The sequence below is a fragment of the Misgurnus anguillicaudatus genome, chromosome 3 (assembly GCF_027580225.2).
Source record: "Misgurnus anguillicaudatus chromosome 3, ASM2758022v2, whole genome shotgun sequence".
Classification (NCBI taxonomy): Eukaryota; Metazoa; Chordata; class Actinopteri; order Cypriniformes; family Cobitidae; genus Misgurnus; species Misgurnus anguillicaudatus.
The window spans coordinates 33,410,307-33,427,574 of NC_073339.2; the positions used below are offsets into that span (position 1 = coordinate 33,410,307).

Consider the following 17,268-nt stretch of genomic DNA (forward strand, 5'->3'; position numbering starts at 1 on the left):
TACTTAACTCGTTGTTTCAAAGCAGTTTTACAAAGATAAGTGCCTTAATGGGCTTCTCTCATTATATAATTCTTCTATATCTATGAATATATGTATAAACATGCGGTCAGACTAAATGTTTCTCTATAGAAATCAGATTATTAATGTGACCGCTATGGCTCTTTATCTAGACACACACTTTTCACCTGCAGCTCTTTGTCATCTGTCTTCCCAAATGTGTTACCGTATTATAAGAGAGCGACTAAAAGAACAGGCTTAATGTCTATCATTGATTTTAAATGCACGCAATAGGTTTATTATGGATTGCTTAAGACGCGACGTGCAATCTTTTTTGTGCAATGCTACTCAAGCTGCTGCAAAGGACGAGTCAAGTTAAAGTTTAGATATCTACATATAAAGAAAGAGGGAGCAGCTGCTTAGGAAACGTGTGCACTGAATATGCGTGTGCGTGCAAGACGGAGACAAAGTGGGAAAGTATACCCCTTAAATATCAGTCAATATCAGTGATCTTGGATTAACTTTACGATGTGTCACGCTACCTTCAAAAGTGCATCACAATTGATACGAAAGGTGATGTTTCGATGCACACATAACCAGGAGTTCATGACAATGTATCGGCGTATCAATATTTTGAACACACAGTACTACTCATAGGCCCTGTCCCAAATGGCGCACTTCATGTGGACTTTCGTTGTTGTGGCACGTGTAAGTCAACGAGTCCGTAGGGTGTCCCATCTGTCATTTTTACGCTCCAAAGTGTGCTCATCAGCGCCCCCTTTGCACTCTTGATGCGGTCTTTGTAGAAGCCCGCACTGCAGCAGGCTTTGCACACTTTAGTAACCCAGAAGTCCTTGCGAAAGAGCAATCAGACGACTAAAGGGAGGAGTTCACATTGATGGGCAACTTCTCTTCCTATTTCCGGCATGACGCTCGGATCTGTCCCCAAATATGACTCCGCCCTCTTGGACTCGAGTCAAGAGTCCCCAAGGTCTGCATTACATGATGTCATCAAAGTGGACTCTGAGGAAGTCCATAAGTCCGGAGTGTGCCATTTGGGACAGAGCCATAGTATGCCAATTGGGACGCAGGGACCTTCATCGTCTTGTCCCACAATTCTATGCGTGGGGAATGGGATTGTTCGAGCCTGGTTGAGTTTGAAAAAATAAAATGGCGGCAGAGAAAGAGTCCGGAGCACAAATTTACAGTAAATAAAAATTATATTTTTACTTTTTTTATACCGTGTAATTGCATTTCTAGCTAAAAAAAATTAGTATTGTAGTTTTCAAATATGAAATTAAAGTACTGTCCTAGTATGACCTAGTATTTAAAATCTAAAACATTATAGACATAACACATACACACATTTTCAACTAACCCACCCGCAACTCAGACTGCAAAAAAAATTATATTGTACCCGACCCGCTTCCTGGCCCGCATTTATTTTTTTAAAGTAGTAATTGTTTAATAGTTAATTGGCATCTTTATTTCAAATGACCCTACTGACCACGACCTGAATATCATTACAAATATTTTTTGGATGACTCGTAACTGCGGGTAACCGCAGGCACCCGCTCATTTTGGATCACCCCGCGCATTACTGATACACATAACCTTTAAAATGTATTATTATAGGTCTCATACCTAAAGTTTTTTCCTGCAGGGTCTCAGGAACCTAGAAGATATTCACACTTGTGATGAACTGTTTTGATTAACGGCAGCAAAATTCTGTTATGCTAATTGGCTTGCCATTAATCTAGAGGGCTGAATCTGAACAATACACAAAATACACACTGAATTAAATTTGTCTCTCATAGTTACTGCCCTTCTCTCTCTCTCTCTCTCTCTCTCTCTCTCTCTCTCTCTCTCTCTCTCTCTCACACACACACGCTTACAGACACAAAGATGAATGCATCATCGTAACCCAGTTCCCACAGCGATATGTAAATTTCAGGCATTCATTTGGTTTACACAAAGTACTCAGGTAGCCACAGAGCCAGCACCATTAACATACAAACATACATGTACATACAAGAAAGTTACAGTATATGGAAAGCCTGTAAGATCACAAAGCTGAAAGTATAATGCATTAACAGCGTAAATGCTTCTCAGACTTTCTTCACATGGCACATCAATCTAATCTCAGATTGTCTGTTTGCATTTTGTGAGATGAAATCTGATATGTTTTTTCAGACTAAGTAGTCAATATCCAGTTTATTGGTTCATATCTTAATGAGGTAAAGGGTGGCAAGAGACTTGCATACAATAACAGAAAATAACTATTTTCGAGAAAAAGAGCAAGCGGCACTAGAAATCCTTTCCTCACATTTACCATGACATCACACTGCAGTGCTTACTATCATGACAGAGTGCATTTATAAATAGATTCATAATTCAAAATGAATCACTCATTCACACATTCACTATAAATGTAATTTGTTGAATGAGCAAAAAGTGAGAGAAACTGGGAGTATTTTAAAGGGACACTTCACTTTTGAAAATATGCTAATTTTCCGGCTCCTCTAGAGTTAAACATTTGTTTCTTACCGTTTTGGAATCCATTCAGCTGATCACCGGGTCTGGTGCTACCACTTTTAGCATAGCTTATAGCACAATCCATTGAATCTGATTAGATTATTAGCATCACGCCTAAAAAAAATAACCAAAGAGTTTGGATATGTTTCCTATTTTAAACTTGTTTTCCTATTTTAAACTCTTCTACAATGTGTACTAAGACAATGATATTATGTAGTGCCCTACATAGTCCCCTGCTATTGAAAAATACAAAGGGGACTATTTTCGGGCACTGTGCAATATCATTGCGCCACTGCAGCCATGTTACGGCAGCAAAGTCCTTGATTATTACGCCAGAATGAGAGTATAGTTCCTAGCCATATCAGCCTAGAAAATCGAATTTTTTTATTTTCGGTCTTAGTACACGATGTATATAAAGAAGAGTCAAGTTTTAAATATGAAATATTCCGAAGTCTTTGGTTGTTTTTTAGGCGCGATGCTAATGGTCTAATCAGATTCAATGGATTGTGCTAAGCTATGCTAAAAGTGGTAGCGCTAGACCCGGAGATCAGCTGAATGGATTCCAAACCTCTAAAAATCAAATGTTAACTCTAGGGGAGCTGAAAAATTAGCATATTTTTTTAAAAAGTGGAGTGTCCCTTTAACACTGTGGAAAGTAGCACAAAACATTTATATGATGTTATTTTTGTGTCATGTATCGAATGAAAAACTATTAAAATGCATTCTAAAAAAAGAGACTGCAAACCATATGTGACCCTGTCTGTGAAATTCAGGCTAAAGTCTCATTAGATTAAGAGCATTAATGTTTTATTTCAATCATTGATTTCAATCTTTAACATGACCATACTACTGTAAGTCAATATTAAATGTTTTTTTTACATTATGGGCTGGGATTTCACAGATTAGGTCACATTTGGACATGTTTTGGCTTGGGTATGCAGAAAACCTTGGTGCGGACTGCAAATATCTAAACAGATTTACTTCGGATATGCCCAAAATGGATTTCTGTTGCCTGTCTGAACCAAGCATTATGTTGTAGTGAGATGGAGGTGTTAGATGCTCTTAATCAGAATGTCAGTGCAAGAGCATGAGACACTCGACATTTTACACCAAATTAACACACAGCAGGACACCAAAACACATTACACACACACACATACTACCTCAGGGTGCTGACATTTAATTGATCTATCTTGATCTGGCCTTTGAGAACGAGAGGAAACTGAAACTTTTATCATCTGTGCTTTGTATTCTTCAGTGATTGTTGTTTACAGATTATTTAGCGTTCTCCATCACCGATGGTGGTTCAGATGCTCATCCGCTTTTTCTCTCTCTCTCTCTCTCTGGGCTTTTCTCTAAAATTCTCTGTAATCCTCCCATTAATCTGATGTCTTGTGTGATCGTAAGCATGTGAAAGAAAGAAAAAGCCAACCCAACCCCCAGTGGACTAATACACACAGAGAAAGCATTATCTGAAATCTCATGACCAGTGTATTTTTTTGCTTGGCCAAATGAAGTGCAAGAGAAACAGACTCATATACTGATCCAATCCAGTTTAGGATCCTGTCAACCATTCAACCGACACACTTTTATTACTGTATTGCACAGAAACACATACAGTAGATGCTGTTAATCGGTTAGTATTCATCTACATTATGTGTGTTAGCCTATTCTAATGTTCAACTGAAGTGATAATAATAGGATATTTTTATTACATCCGCACTATTGCACATTTAAATAAAAACACTTTTTCATTTACTGATGGCATGAATATCAACTCTGTGAAGTCAAGGGCCAAACACAACCACATCAGTTTAATTAAATGAAGTACATTATAGGCCTACACTCTAAAAATGCTGGGTTGTATGGTTGAACAACAAACCCTACTGTTGGGTTTAAACCAACCTATGCTGGGTTGTCCTTATTTTATCAAGTCCCTGTAAAGCCAACCTTCAAAATAGTTTCTTAACACATTATAAATGTTAGAAAACATCCGAAGCACGCACACAAAACTTCTCAAACAGCGTGTGAATATCGCAGTAAAATCTCTTTCATGTCATCTTTGCTTGAATATTAAAATTGGCAAGGCCTCAAAAGCACATGCAAATAAAAAACTTTCATGATGGTGCCGCATTGACCCACTTGGGCCAGTGACAGTTCTGTCAATTGGCCCGAGCATCGTTCACACTGGCCCTGGGCCATCAGGCTACCCTTATTGTTGAGCCCTGAACAGCACCGCATTATTTAGAGTGTATGCCGAGTGGTAAATCAAAATATTCAGTTAAGATAATTTGAAGACGTTGTGGCAGATGAATGCATTGAATAAACAACATTAAAAACATTGCAAAAAGCGGCTTGTTTTATTTCCATTCCATATAATGAACATAAGCCCATCACTGGCAGCCAACATCAATCCATTTTGCAATTGGATTTAGCTTTTATTCCAAGAGACAGTAGGAACGGAGACAGGAAATGATGAAGAGAAGAGTGGGGGGTGGATGGGGGTTATGGGAATGCGCCGGATCAACTACGATCACCCACACAGAAATATTGCAGCACCTGCACTGCCCTCCAGGTCACACCTCTGCAACCAGGTTTCATTATATCATTGCTTTGTCTTTGGACTACTGGGGTGACAATTTCACACTGTGTTGCCATCGCCATATACCCATGGTTTTAGACAGCCACTTCATACTGTAAATTCTATGGCCTGGTTTCACAGACAAGGTTAAATTAAGATGTTTAAGCATATTTAATAAGCACGCCTTAGAAAAAGACTCTACTGTGTGTATCTTCAGACAAATCAATGGCACTGGCTTATTTTAAGATCTGTCAGTGCAAGTTATCTTTAGTTGAGTCCAGGACTAGTCCTAATGCTGCGTTCACACCAGCCGCGGTAGAGGTGTCAAGCGCGAGTTATTTCAATGTTAAGTCAATGTGAAGACGCGTTCACACGTGTCTGGAGGTGTCGCGGCGCAAATTAGGTGTTTAGCGCGTAGACGCGATTCCACCTCATTTGCGCGTCTAGTTCGCGTTGCCGCAGCAAACGCACAAGTTAAAACATTTTAATTTTAGTGGAAAAACGCGCTGCGTTAACCAATTAGGAGCTTGCTCTAGTAGTGACGTGATTACAGGAAGCGAGCAGAGTCGCAGAAGCCCCTCCCATGACGCGAATTTTCACGTGAATGTCTCGTTGACTAGAATTTCACACGCGGCTTTCACGCGCGAATTAAGTGAGTCACCTCAAAATGTTCAAGCAGCAAACTAGACGCGGTAGACGCGAATTTGACGCCTCAAACACAGCTGGTTTGAACCTACGGTAAGTCTGTCTGTGAAACCAGAGGTATATCTTACTTATCTTCGGCGATAAAAAACATAACAAGCCAGAAACTTTGTTCACTTTCCAACATGAAGATACAAAACCAGTTAACCGAGACATGGTTGGATAAATAATCTGAGTTTAGTATTTTTTATTTACCGTATTTTCCGGACTATAAAAGGGGTCGCACACCAGACGCTCAGCGCCGCGTCAAGTCGCGTCTAGGACAACTCGCAGGTATCGTAAACCGAAGTGCACATTAAATAGGGCGAGCTTCGTCTGTTAATCGTTAATGATTTAGGACAAATATGATGTTATTGAATGTTTAACTATGTGAGTGGCGCGACAGAGATTTCACCAACTTCCTGAGTCGTAGCTGGACAGCGCGGACAGGCGCCACCTGTCGGCGCTGGTGTGCGTATAACTCATAGAAAACAATGTGATTTTTTTAGAACGGTGCAGAGCTGGGCATCCGGTGTGCGACCCCCTTAAGTCGCTCCTTTGTATAAGTCGCATCAGTAAAAAATGTGTTTTGAAGAGGAAAAAACATATATAAGTCGCAGTGGACTATACGTCGCGTTTATTTAGAAAATGATTTCACAAAATCAAAGAAAGTCACAAAGTCAAAGAACAGACATTTAATCTGGAAAGGCAAGTTAATAGCACCAAACAGCAGGCTGAATAGGTGTCCGTACATGTTAAAGTAACATAAACAGTTATTTACACGTTACACAACAGCACACTGAACACACCTGGGAGGCTAAATAGGCCAAATCAACACGACAAGCCAAATCAAGTTCAAAAATGTCCCCAAGTCATCATTCCACATCTCTGAATCCATTGAACCACATAAATACAGGAGCAGCATCGCGGACTCTCGCAGCTGTAGACGGTAATGGTTTCTCTTGGTTCATATAAAATAATTTTGACGTATAAGTCGCACCTGACTATAAGTTCCAGTACCCGCTAAACTATGAAAAGTGCGACTTATAGTTCCGGAAAATACGGTACAGAGGACAAAAATCACTTAACTGACTTACCATGACCTCAAGGTGAAACTATTACCTTGATATCTTAAGTAAGGTCATGTCAAAGACTTAAATCAATGACTGAAAATAAACTTCCACTTAATCTCATATTTAGATTGTGAGACTTTAGCCTGGATTTCAGACAGGGTCACGCATGTACAATATCAAAATGGTCGTACCTTTTTATGTGGTGCATGCCGTTGGTTGGAGTTCCCGGAAGCTGGTGTGACACAAAAACAAGATTTGCAATTTAGATTATTGCAGTTTTAGATTGTTTGGTTTTGTGTTAATATACAAACTTCCAGAGGAGGGCAGCAACAACAATCTGAACCCTAAACTTAACAGCGCAACTTGTACCAAACTGATGAAACTGGCCCCTGCTGTGTGTGCTCTCTTTGCTGGTTTATTTGTACCTTCTATTTTTAGATGAGCAATGTGGAATATACCATCTTCATCTATCACTTTAATGCACTACCAGATTCATAAGTACCACCTCTAATAAAGAGATGGAGGCAAGGCGGAGTGAGTCGGAGCGGGAGGAAGAAGGGGATAGTTATTGAGCGGTAGAGAAGAGAGGGGAAAAACGATCTAATGGGTCTAATGCAGCTACAGTTTAGCACATTAAAACAGCCAGACGCAGACTCGCACACACAATACAGGCAGGAAAAGTAAGGAAGGCCTTATGAAAAGAGAGAGAAATAGAGAGAGAACAGAGGAGTGAAAGAAAATATATGGACAGAGGAAGTGTAGAGATAAGATGGAGAGAGGTAAAAAGAAAAAAACTGCCGAGAGGAAGAGAAAGAGACAAAAAGAAAGCAAGAGAGAGAGGGAAAGATGAGGTAAGTATGTATTTTTAGTGTATTACATCTTCAACGTCAAAAAGAGTTGGATGCGTCTGTGAGTAGCTCTTAATAATGCAGCACTGTATGCACTGGAAAATACACACGCGCACTCAAACGCATTAAATCCACAGAGGTTTTATGGTCATATACAGTATTCATGTGCGCTTTATTTGCTGCATGGCTGACAGCAGCTGGTCAAAAAGAACTACTTTACTTTGGGAACATCTGAGCGAGAACAGAGAAAGTGGGAAACGGGGATTTTGGGAATACAGCGAGATATTTGTACTCGCACGTGTAAAAAAAAGTGAAGCCTGTTTGATAAAGGTGGGTAGCATCACATGCATCCTTTGCACTAAGGGCAATCCCACAATGCATTGCAAAGGGAAAAAACATGCAAGATGGCGCACAAACTAGAGAAATGTTTTTTTTACAAATACACAGAGGTAGACAGTATTTTTTCTTACGTACTTGAGTACATTTTTTAAGTATCTATACTTGATCAGAGAAAACTTTTACTAACTATAATCTAGTATCATACTTTTTATTTCACTACATATCATTCAATTGTATTAAGTACCTTATTACATAAAAAATGTAGTGCTTTCTTACTTCTATTCAGGTAAATGTAAATAGAAGTTTTATTTAAGTTAAAAGAAAGTATTAAAAAAGTAAGAAATCAAGTATTATAATAAAGTATTATGTAAAACAACCGCTTGTATTTATGAAATGTAGTAGGGTAAAAGCATGCCCTGTAAAAAAATCTGTTGAAATTGCAGCTGGGTTGCCGGTAACTTACCGTAGATTTAAATTTATGTTTTTTACTGGCAACATTTTGTTCAAAGTTAAATGAACATTAAACATTTACGTCTTTGTCTTTACAGAGTAAAACTAAAAAAACAGCATCAAGCAAAACATTCTGGGAAACAAATTCTGAAGCAAAAAAAAAAAACAGAAAAAGGTTGATGATGATTTCTAGTTCCCAGAATGCTTTTCATGAGGCTGGTATTGTATAGTTTTATTCTGTAAAGATAAAGACTTGTTAATATTTAAAGTTTATTTCACTTTGAACAAACTCTTGCCAGTAAATAACATAAATTTAAATCTACGGTAAATTACCGGCAACCCAGCTGCAATAACATTGTAATTTCCAGAGTGATATTATGCTTCGGAAAGAAGTGAAGCACATTTTTCCAAAGAAAACCACTGATAAAGTACAGATACTAGTGTTGGGCGATATGCCCTATTTTCAGATCGTCCTATCGTCAGCCTGTGGGATCGGCGATACACTATATTATCGGGGGGCGGGCCGGTAGTTTACTCATTTTTTTATTTGTTAATTTTTAGTGCTGTTGCAGAAGACTACACGTGTCAAGCAGTGGTGCTCTTATGAGGTGCCTTTTTAAACGCATCGGTCCAGCGGAACGCGATCATATTTTAAACACAATCATATATTAAACACGAGGGACGTGTTGCTACAACTCATTGAAATGCATATCATAAACAGGATTAATACCTAGTGATCTGACTTCGGACAGAGCGCAGCTCTCTGCACGTACGCGAGAGTGAGAGAGAGGCGCTAATATGCAGCGGGTCATATTTTAAACAAAAAGTAAAGTTTGCATCAGCTCGCCTGAAACGCATTAAACTGAACAAATAAGGATTACTAGTTTAGTTTATGTTTAGACTTCGGACAGACGCAAGAGCGCGTGCACGTGAGACAGAGAGAAGCGCAGCTGCTCATGACGCGGCGCATTGGATTTAGTGGTAGAAGGAGACCAAGACGCGCGCATTAAGTGCAGGTACGTGCAAGAAGGAATTCTCTCTTTACAAGCTCTCCGCGTAAAGTGAAGCCCACAAACCCTCATGTGAGGAAAAGCATGCATTTTCGGTGTTAATATAAAACTATGATGATAATAATAATAATAATAACCATTCGCCAACTATCGTCTTGACTATCGCCATGAAAGCCTGCCATTGGCGATATGTCTGAAGATCTTAGATACACGATACTATCGTCTATCGGCACAACCCTAACAGATACTTAAAAAAATGTAAAGGTGTAATGTGTTTTAGCGGCATCTAGTGGTGAGAATACGAATTGCAACCAACTTCAATTTCGAAACGAGTGTGAAGCGTAGGGACGAAACGCGCTCTGTAGATCAGTTTGTCCGTTTAGGGCTATAGAAACATGGTGCCGACTTCCATGTAGGGGACCCGCAGTGTATGTAGATAAAAATGGCTCATTGTAAGGTAATAAAAACAATACAGTTCATTATGTAAGGTCTTTATACACCACTGACAATATAGTTATGTCTGTTATATTGCATTTCTGTCAAGAGATCCTTCTAAAACGCACACATTGCAGCCAGTGTTTGAATTATGTCAAAGATTATAGGGGTCCCCTAGCTAACCTAGCTAAGCTAAGTCCCCTAGGGTTGCCGGGATTTTACAAAGTAAACCTTTATGTGCAGATTTTTTAGTTTCCACGTGCGCACGTGATCTTTATTTAATTTTTCTCCATGTCCCCTTAGGGGCTCCTTACTATTACCGTCAACGAGGTGAAAATAATCTACAACGCAAAGACATTGACTCTTCTGTTAATTCCTCCAGAAAACAGTGTAAGGCGCACTTGAGAGTTTACATTTATTTCAGACAGAAATCTTTTGGATTCGTTCTTTTGGGAAATTGGGACAATAAGGGACGTTTTGTGGCAGCGCAGCACGAGAATTTTAAATTCATGTAGTATTTTTAATTTGAATAAAAACCAGGAGACCCCCCTAATTTATATTTTTGTGCTTTGAAACTTTCACGTGCGCACGTGAAACTATCGCGCGAGCATGTGAAACTTTCGCGCGTGCACGTGAAACTATCGTGTGCGCACGTAAAAGGGTCCCTTAATGCTTATAGGAGGTCTGGGATCACCCCAGCCTCTCACACCCTTAATTCGAATACTGATTGCACCTTTAAGTAGAAAGTAAAAATACTCTGTCCACCTCTGCAAATACATTTTTTGAATTTTCTTTAAAGTAATAATAAACAATTATATGTTAAAATAATCAGGGAACTAATATTTGTGTGTGCTCTGTATGTTTATGAGTATTGTATCATTTTCAAAACCTATTGAAATCAAATGAAACAAGTCCTTCAACTGAGACATTCTACCTTTATTGCACACTTTATGAGTTGGTGCTTATGTAAAGTGTTTTATAATACGCACTTATATGCTTCCAAGATGCTTACGATGCTACCAGCCTCGTCTCACAGGAATTCATAACTATTTTATGAGGTGGCTAATTCATATAAATTCATACAAAGTGAATTGAATAAAAAACATACAATAATTATAAACCAATAATGTAGACCCTACCCTAAACCCAGTATCAATTGGACAAGAGCAGATCGTACACAATCATACATATGTATCAGAATTAGCCACAGTTAGGAATTTTCATGAGATTGTGTTTGATGCTGCCTATGCAGGTAACTCCCTACATAGGAAGTAGGCAACAAGACAACTCAACTACAATGCAATTTTGGAACAGAGCTAGTGTGTTTAAATAACTTACATTCGCCAAGATGAGTTTAAACTGAGTCTAAACTCAGCTGTCTCTCGCTGGGTGAATAAAGGACAGGCTCCACAGGACTCTCCTGAAAGATGAAAACCTCATTAAACACACACAAACATAAACCATTTTTAATCCTCCTCTCTCAAATTCCCACACACTTACTGAAAGCATCAGTCTGGATCTGTTCATCTGTACTGTATGCTTTATATTTTTAGTCGTGTTTGAAAACAGCTGACTCTGGTACTGTATTTTAAATCTAAAGTGATGGTCTGATTCAGAGGGTCTTGCTATCCGAATATCATTTTAGCTAGATGAAATTGAATGTACATTTTTATACATACATTTATCATCTGCATCCACATGACAGGAAACTGTCCTGTATTGTAATAATACATTTGTGATAGAAAAAATATAATTTTGATAACGTTGAATCTTATTGGTTGTCGGATGTCTTGTGCCTAGCTGTTACTTATTTTGTAACAAAACGCGCAGGAACCAATTCGATTCGAGGTGCCACTAAACTGTACAGTATGTTTCCATGGATATCTGACATATCAATCGATAAATAAGCTGTAAATATAAATCATTTTCTCTTACAAACATACATCTGGGAGGGCATGAGGGTGAGTAAATTATGAGATTTTTTTTATATTTGGGTAAACTATTTCTTTAATCTTTCGATTTCTGCGATGTCGCCTCTGACAGCTCCGCCTACAGAGAGATCTCATTTAATGAAAGTTCTGTGCATTATGAATATAAATCATCAAACTTATATAAGTAGAGACTGATAAGACATTTAAAAGCAGAAATATATAATTAATTCCTAAAGCTGCACAAGGAAAGACATAAAAAATGGAACGGATGCATCTCTGTATATATATATATATATATATATATATATATATATATATATATATATATATATATATATATATATATATATATATATATATATATATATATATATATATATATATATATATATATACAGAGGTTTTTGCCTCCTAGGACTTTTTTCTCCCGGCTAAAAACACGTGACATTAGTAATGCGCTCGCTTATAATTTTGATTCATAGCCGCAGCATATTCTGCTGCTTATGCTTTCTGTATTATGTTATGCTATCTGTCGATTTTTCTGTGTTTTCCCCTGCTTTTATTAATGTAAAGCTGCTTTGAAACAATTACCAATTGTGAAAAGCGCTATATAAATAAAAATGAATTGAATTGAATTGTATGTCTTCAATGCTTCAATGCAAGAGGGGACACAAACAGAGAAAAACTGTTCTGCTATGTTTTGTGATTGATTGCATCACTACACCACTTTTTCACGTTCAGTATGGACAGACATATCACCTATCGCTGGAATCATATCTCATCGCGTCTGGTTAGGACACAGTGTAAACCCAAGTGAAAAAGTAGTACACTGTCATAATGAACTTAAAGTGCTCTATTTCTTTACACACTAATTTTATACTTAATATATTTAGAATTATTCTTAATACTTCTTAAATAATCTTAAAGGGATAGTTCACCCAAAAATGAAAATTCTGTCATAATTTTCTGGCCTCATGTTGTACCTGAATGAAAACCATTTGGGTGTGCATTATTTTAAAGCAGTTGGTGATCACAGGTCTGTGATCATCCAAAATCAAACCATCATACAGGTCCCTTCATATAAATATCTTGGTGTCTTTTTTGATAATTCACTGACATGAAATATCTATCCAACGTCTGAGAATGCATGGTGTTGATCAAAAGTTTATGATAATCTTTTATCAGGGAGTCCTTGAGAGTTTAATTACACTGTAAAAAATTTCTGTAAATTTACATGGAAATTCAACAGCAAAATGCTGTTTTCATGTAATAACAGTAAGTTGCTGTTTTTTACAGTGCATTGTGGGTAGACTTTCTCACTTCAGGTCGGTTGTCGAGCAACAACAGAATGTCACTGTTATTTAACAGTATTATAGCATATTTTTCGATGTGCACGCCATTTTGGATTGTCTGCATGAGGTAGGTCTGCAACTTTACCGATGCTTGTGCTATTTTAAAATTACATATTACTTTTAAATATTGCATTTTATTCAGTAAAGCTTTTAAAAAAATAAATCAGATTCCATTTCCTATTTTAATCAGGCAAAGCAGGTACTCTACCATCACATCAGTTACACTCACATCAGATCACAGGTAAGAATTCACCAAAGTTTTATCCAACCTGTTTATTTTACTAAAATCTGTGTAAAAGATGAATGAGGAACGATCAAAATCAATTATGGGTTTTGTGTCTTTACATTTTTAATGTGTGCATTCTGTCTATGCAAGTGAAAGATACACTTGTGTTATCTGCAAATTCGCCTGTTTTTTGTATTATCTTAAAATCCTTTTAAAATCCTTTGTTACCAAGTATATCTACAAATAACACTAAAAAGATCTGGTATTTATAAATTCATTACATGCTCGTTAGCTGGTTGAAACATCCTGTTGTATGTGGCACGCTTTTTTTGGTGGTAAGACACATTAAGTTTATAAAATGGACATATCCTGGCTTCATTGTATACAGTAAGTTAAGGTAGGTGGGGTATATGAATTCGTAGTCTGATTACACAAAAATTAAACAAAGGCACCCTAATTCATAAGACTTGAGCAGTCAAAATGGTTCTTGGTGAAAAACTGTAACTCATTTCATTCACTGTGCATCTAGAAGTCTTTGTTGCAAACATGATTTCAAACTTGTTAAGTCATTATGCATCAAGTACAAGAAAGTGCAGTCAAACTTGAATTTATGATTATGGTTAGAAACTGATGTACATTAAAAAGTGTTACAGTTTTGTATGTTGCAAAACAAATTGAATCGCATCAAAAGATTACTACTTGACTTATCTGAATTACTTTTATCCTCCATGTAGGTATATTTTGGTGCTTTGGTGCTATTTTGGTCCCTATTCCCTTTTCGTGCATTGTATAGACCAACAAATATTACAGATTAAGGTGAGTAAAAGGTGAGAGAGTATCATTTTTTATAACCATTCATGTTGTGAGTAAAATGTCTTTGTTGCCTCTGTAATTTTGCAGATGTTAATTATCATAAATTGTTATCTTTGCTAATAGATGTGTGCCACTCCTGCTGACTTTGAGAAGACTTGTGACACCTCGTTTGATCCTGTTTGGTAAATATATGAAATTTGACATTTTTTACTAAACAAGGCCCACACTCCAGGCTGACACAACCTTTTACTATCTTTCTTTCTTTCTTATTCTTTATGCCATTCAAGCATCTTTGGCTATATTCATGGTGAGAACTGGTTAATCCATACACAAGTTTTTAGTCACACAAGTCAATCCAGACACTGGTTGGGGTAGAGACAATTTGGCATCTATGGGTACCCAGAGTAAACCCACGCTGACACAGGGAGAACATGCAAACTCCACAAAAAAAGGCCACCTGACCTAGCCGGGGCTCGAACCGGGGACCTTCTTGCTGTGCCTTTTACTATCAGGAGAACATCAAGCTTTATGTGCCTCATTCTGGAGGCCACTGTATTTGAGAACACTGAAACTGAGAACACTTTTAATATCAGACTTTACACGGACACTAAATGAATTTGTGATTTTCAGTTTACCTTTAGAAACATTAGTGGCCCTCAATTACTATTCATTTAATTGTATCATGACAATGGCCTCTGAAAATAACATACTGTTAGGTTGAAGGACATAGCAGTTTGTGTCTTTGGCTTGCATATTCTTCTCAATGCCATTTCTACACTTAGCTCTCTAAATATTAATGATTATACATTAATCTATAGATTCCTTTAGTCCAGGTGATTATCAAGGACAATGGATTAAACAGTGAATGATCAGCCTGGAAGGCAAAATAATCTGCGAGGGTGTTCAGCCAGGATGTCTCACTGGATTTGCTGCATTGTTTTCTTTGTATTACATCTTCATCTTGCAAAAAGTGAGAGCAGCATCCACACTGGAAGTCCTTCAAAGGTAACAAGTTATTAAAAAAAAAAATTAAAAGGAATGGTTCCACATAAAATAATGATTTCATTAACGTAACTTAATTTTAACTTGTGACTGTCTTTAAAGGTTGAATTTGTAACTTTTGAGGAGGCAATTTTGGTAAGGCTTCACAATAAGGTCTCATTTGTTAAACGGGATAGTTCACCCCAGGGCCGGCGCCACGAGGGGGCGTGAGGGGGCGTCGCCCCCTCACCGGCACTATCTCGCCCCCTCAGACAACCATTAATGTTGAATGGGATTTTATTTAAATGATAATATTTTATTTAAAAATCACATTTGCCTTGTGTATTGTCTTCCTAAAGTGAATTTTAGAGTCTAATTATTTAACAAAACCAAAAAATCAAGTGTGCATGTATTCTACGGTGACATTAATAAACACACGCCCACTTCATGGCTTGTTACACTTCAAGCGGCACCACTAGAACTGTGAGGCGATGACGTCAAAGCGCCGCGAGAGCGAGACGAAATTACACTTTGCATAATTTCTCGAATCGTTCTCGCGGTACTTTGACGTCATCCGGCTGTCGTTTCCTGCAGCGCCGCATGGAGTTGAACAAGCCTTTTGTGTTGACGGCTTGACGCACGTCGACAATGAGCCCGCGTCAGTCTCAGTGGGAAATCAAGATGTCGAAGTGCGAGAGTATATCAAAAGTTACAGAAAGGAGTGGGAGAGTGACCCGGGCCTGCCCTGTAGCAATGGATATATGTAAAATAGGACTGCAAATTCTGCAAACCGGACTCCGGATTATCACACGTCAATTACTGCCGTGGCATGGATTATTATCGGAGCATTTCAGGTGCACAGAACCAAATGTTCGGCTGTCATGTCAATTCTGGCACCATGAACAGCCAGACTGTTTTGAAAAGTTCAGATGTTTATGTTCTTCAGCATCCTTGCAAGTAGGCTACAACCAACCTATTATTGTTCTGCATTTAACGTTAAAGGTAAGCATACTATCTCTCTCTCACACACACCTGTTTATCAGAAGTAAAATACGTGTATTATTATTAATATTAATAGATAAAAACAGACATTGAATTTATAGTTAACGAATAGGTATTTGAATTAGCCTATCCTAAAGCATAGCTAAATGTGTAAACGAGTTATTGTCATTTTGCTATTGTGGTTCTCTATCTGCTGGTGTTTAATCTCTAGCTTATGGTGCATTACTTGTGGCAGTTAAAATAACTACGTTAAATGATCAAATTGAACCAACATTTTGATAAAATGTTGCGTTTGGACCGTTTTTGCGCTAGAAACCATTTGCAAACACTGTCCCCCACCATTACGTAAAAATTATTTGCACTACGGAAAGCAAACACGAAGTACGAACATTTCATAATTTCAGGGTATTATATTGCATTAACTAATTTCACAATGGACAGTCACAATGTGCTGTTAAGTAACGTTAGGTATGCTTTTTTGTTGTTGTATATAGTAAAAGTGTTCAGATCATGTACGTTGCTCACTATAGCTGTAGTTTTTGTGGTTGTATTACAGAGATGTTTGTTTATAACACGTTAAAGCTTAAGGGACGTACCAAAGCTATATGTATTTTTTAGCTTGGGGAATTAAATGCATTTTGTGTGATCGCCCCCTCTGGTATTTAAGACGCCCCCTCATCAGCGCTCGGCTGGCGCCGGCACTGGTTCACCCAAAAATGAAAATTCTTTCCTCATTTACCCTCATGTGGTTCTAAACATGTGAGTTTATTTATTTTGTTGAACGCAAACTGAGATATTTTGATAAATGATGGTAACCACACTGATGACAGTGCCCAAGTCAACAGGTAGTGCCAACCTTGTGCTTACCATCATTTATCAAAATATCGTCTTTGGTATTTAACAGAATAAAGAAACTCATACAGGTTTAGAACAAAATGAGAGTAAATAATGAAATAATTTTCATTTTTGGTTAAACTATCACTTTAACATTAGTCAATGTATTAGCTAACATGA

General features: G+C 37.7%; 2 protein-coding genes and 1 long non-coding RNA gene across 5 annotated transcripts in view; 2 read left to right on the forward strand and 1 right to left on the reverse strand.

Annotated features, from left to right (window-relative positions):
- ptprdb (protein tyrosine phosphatase receptor type Db) overlaps positions 1-17,268 on the reverse strand; it is a 131,194-nt gene that overhangs the window by 93,885 nt on the left and 20,041 nt on the right. The window contains exons 3-4 of the mRNA XM_055205561.2: positions 11,288-11,369; positions 7,059-7,099 (exon numbers count right to left, since the gene is read on the reverse strand). The gene's annotated coding sequence lies outside the window, so the exon portion shown is untranslated. The remainder of the gene's footprint in view (positions 1-7,058; positions 7,100-11,287; positions 11,370-17,268) is intronic.
- LOC129444731 (uncharacterized) overlaps positions 1-17,268 on the forward strand; it is a 106,075-nt gene that overhangs the window by 36,038 nt on the left and 52,769 nt on the right. The window lies entirely within an intron of this gene.
- On the forward strand, positions 13,083-15,420 carry LOC141353367 (uncharacterized). 3 transcript variants are annotated; one of them, XR_012360464.1, is made up of 4 exons: positions 13,083-13,299; positions 13,423-13,473; positions 14,193-14,274; positions 14,395-15,420. It is a non-coding gene; the product is annotated as an uncharacterized lncRNA (long non-coding RNA). The 3 variants fall into 3 exon arrangements; XR_012360465.1 differs by having other exon boundaries at positions 13,083-13,473; positions 14,193-14,285; XR_012360462.1 differs by having other exon boundaries at positions 13,083-13,473.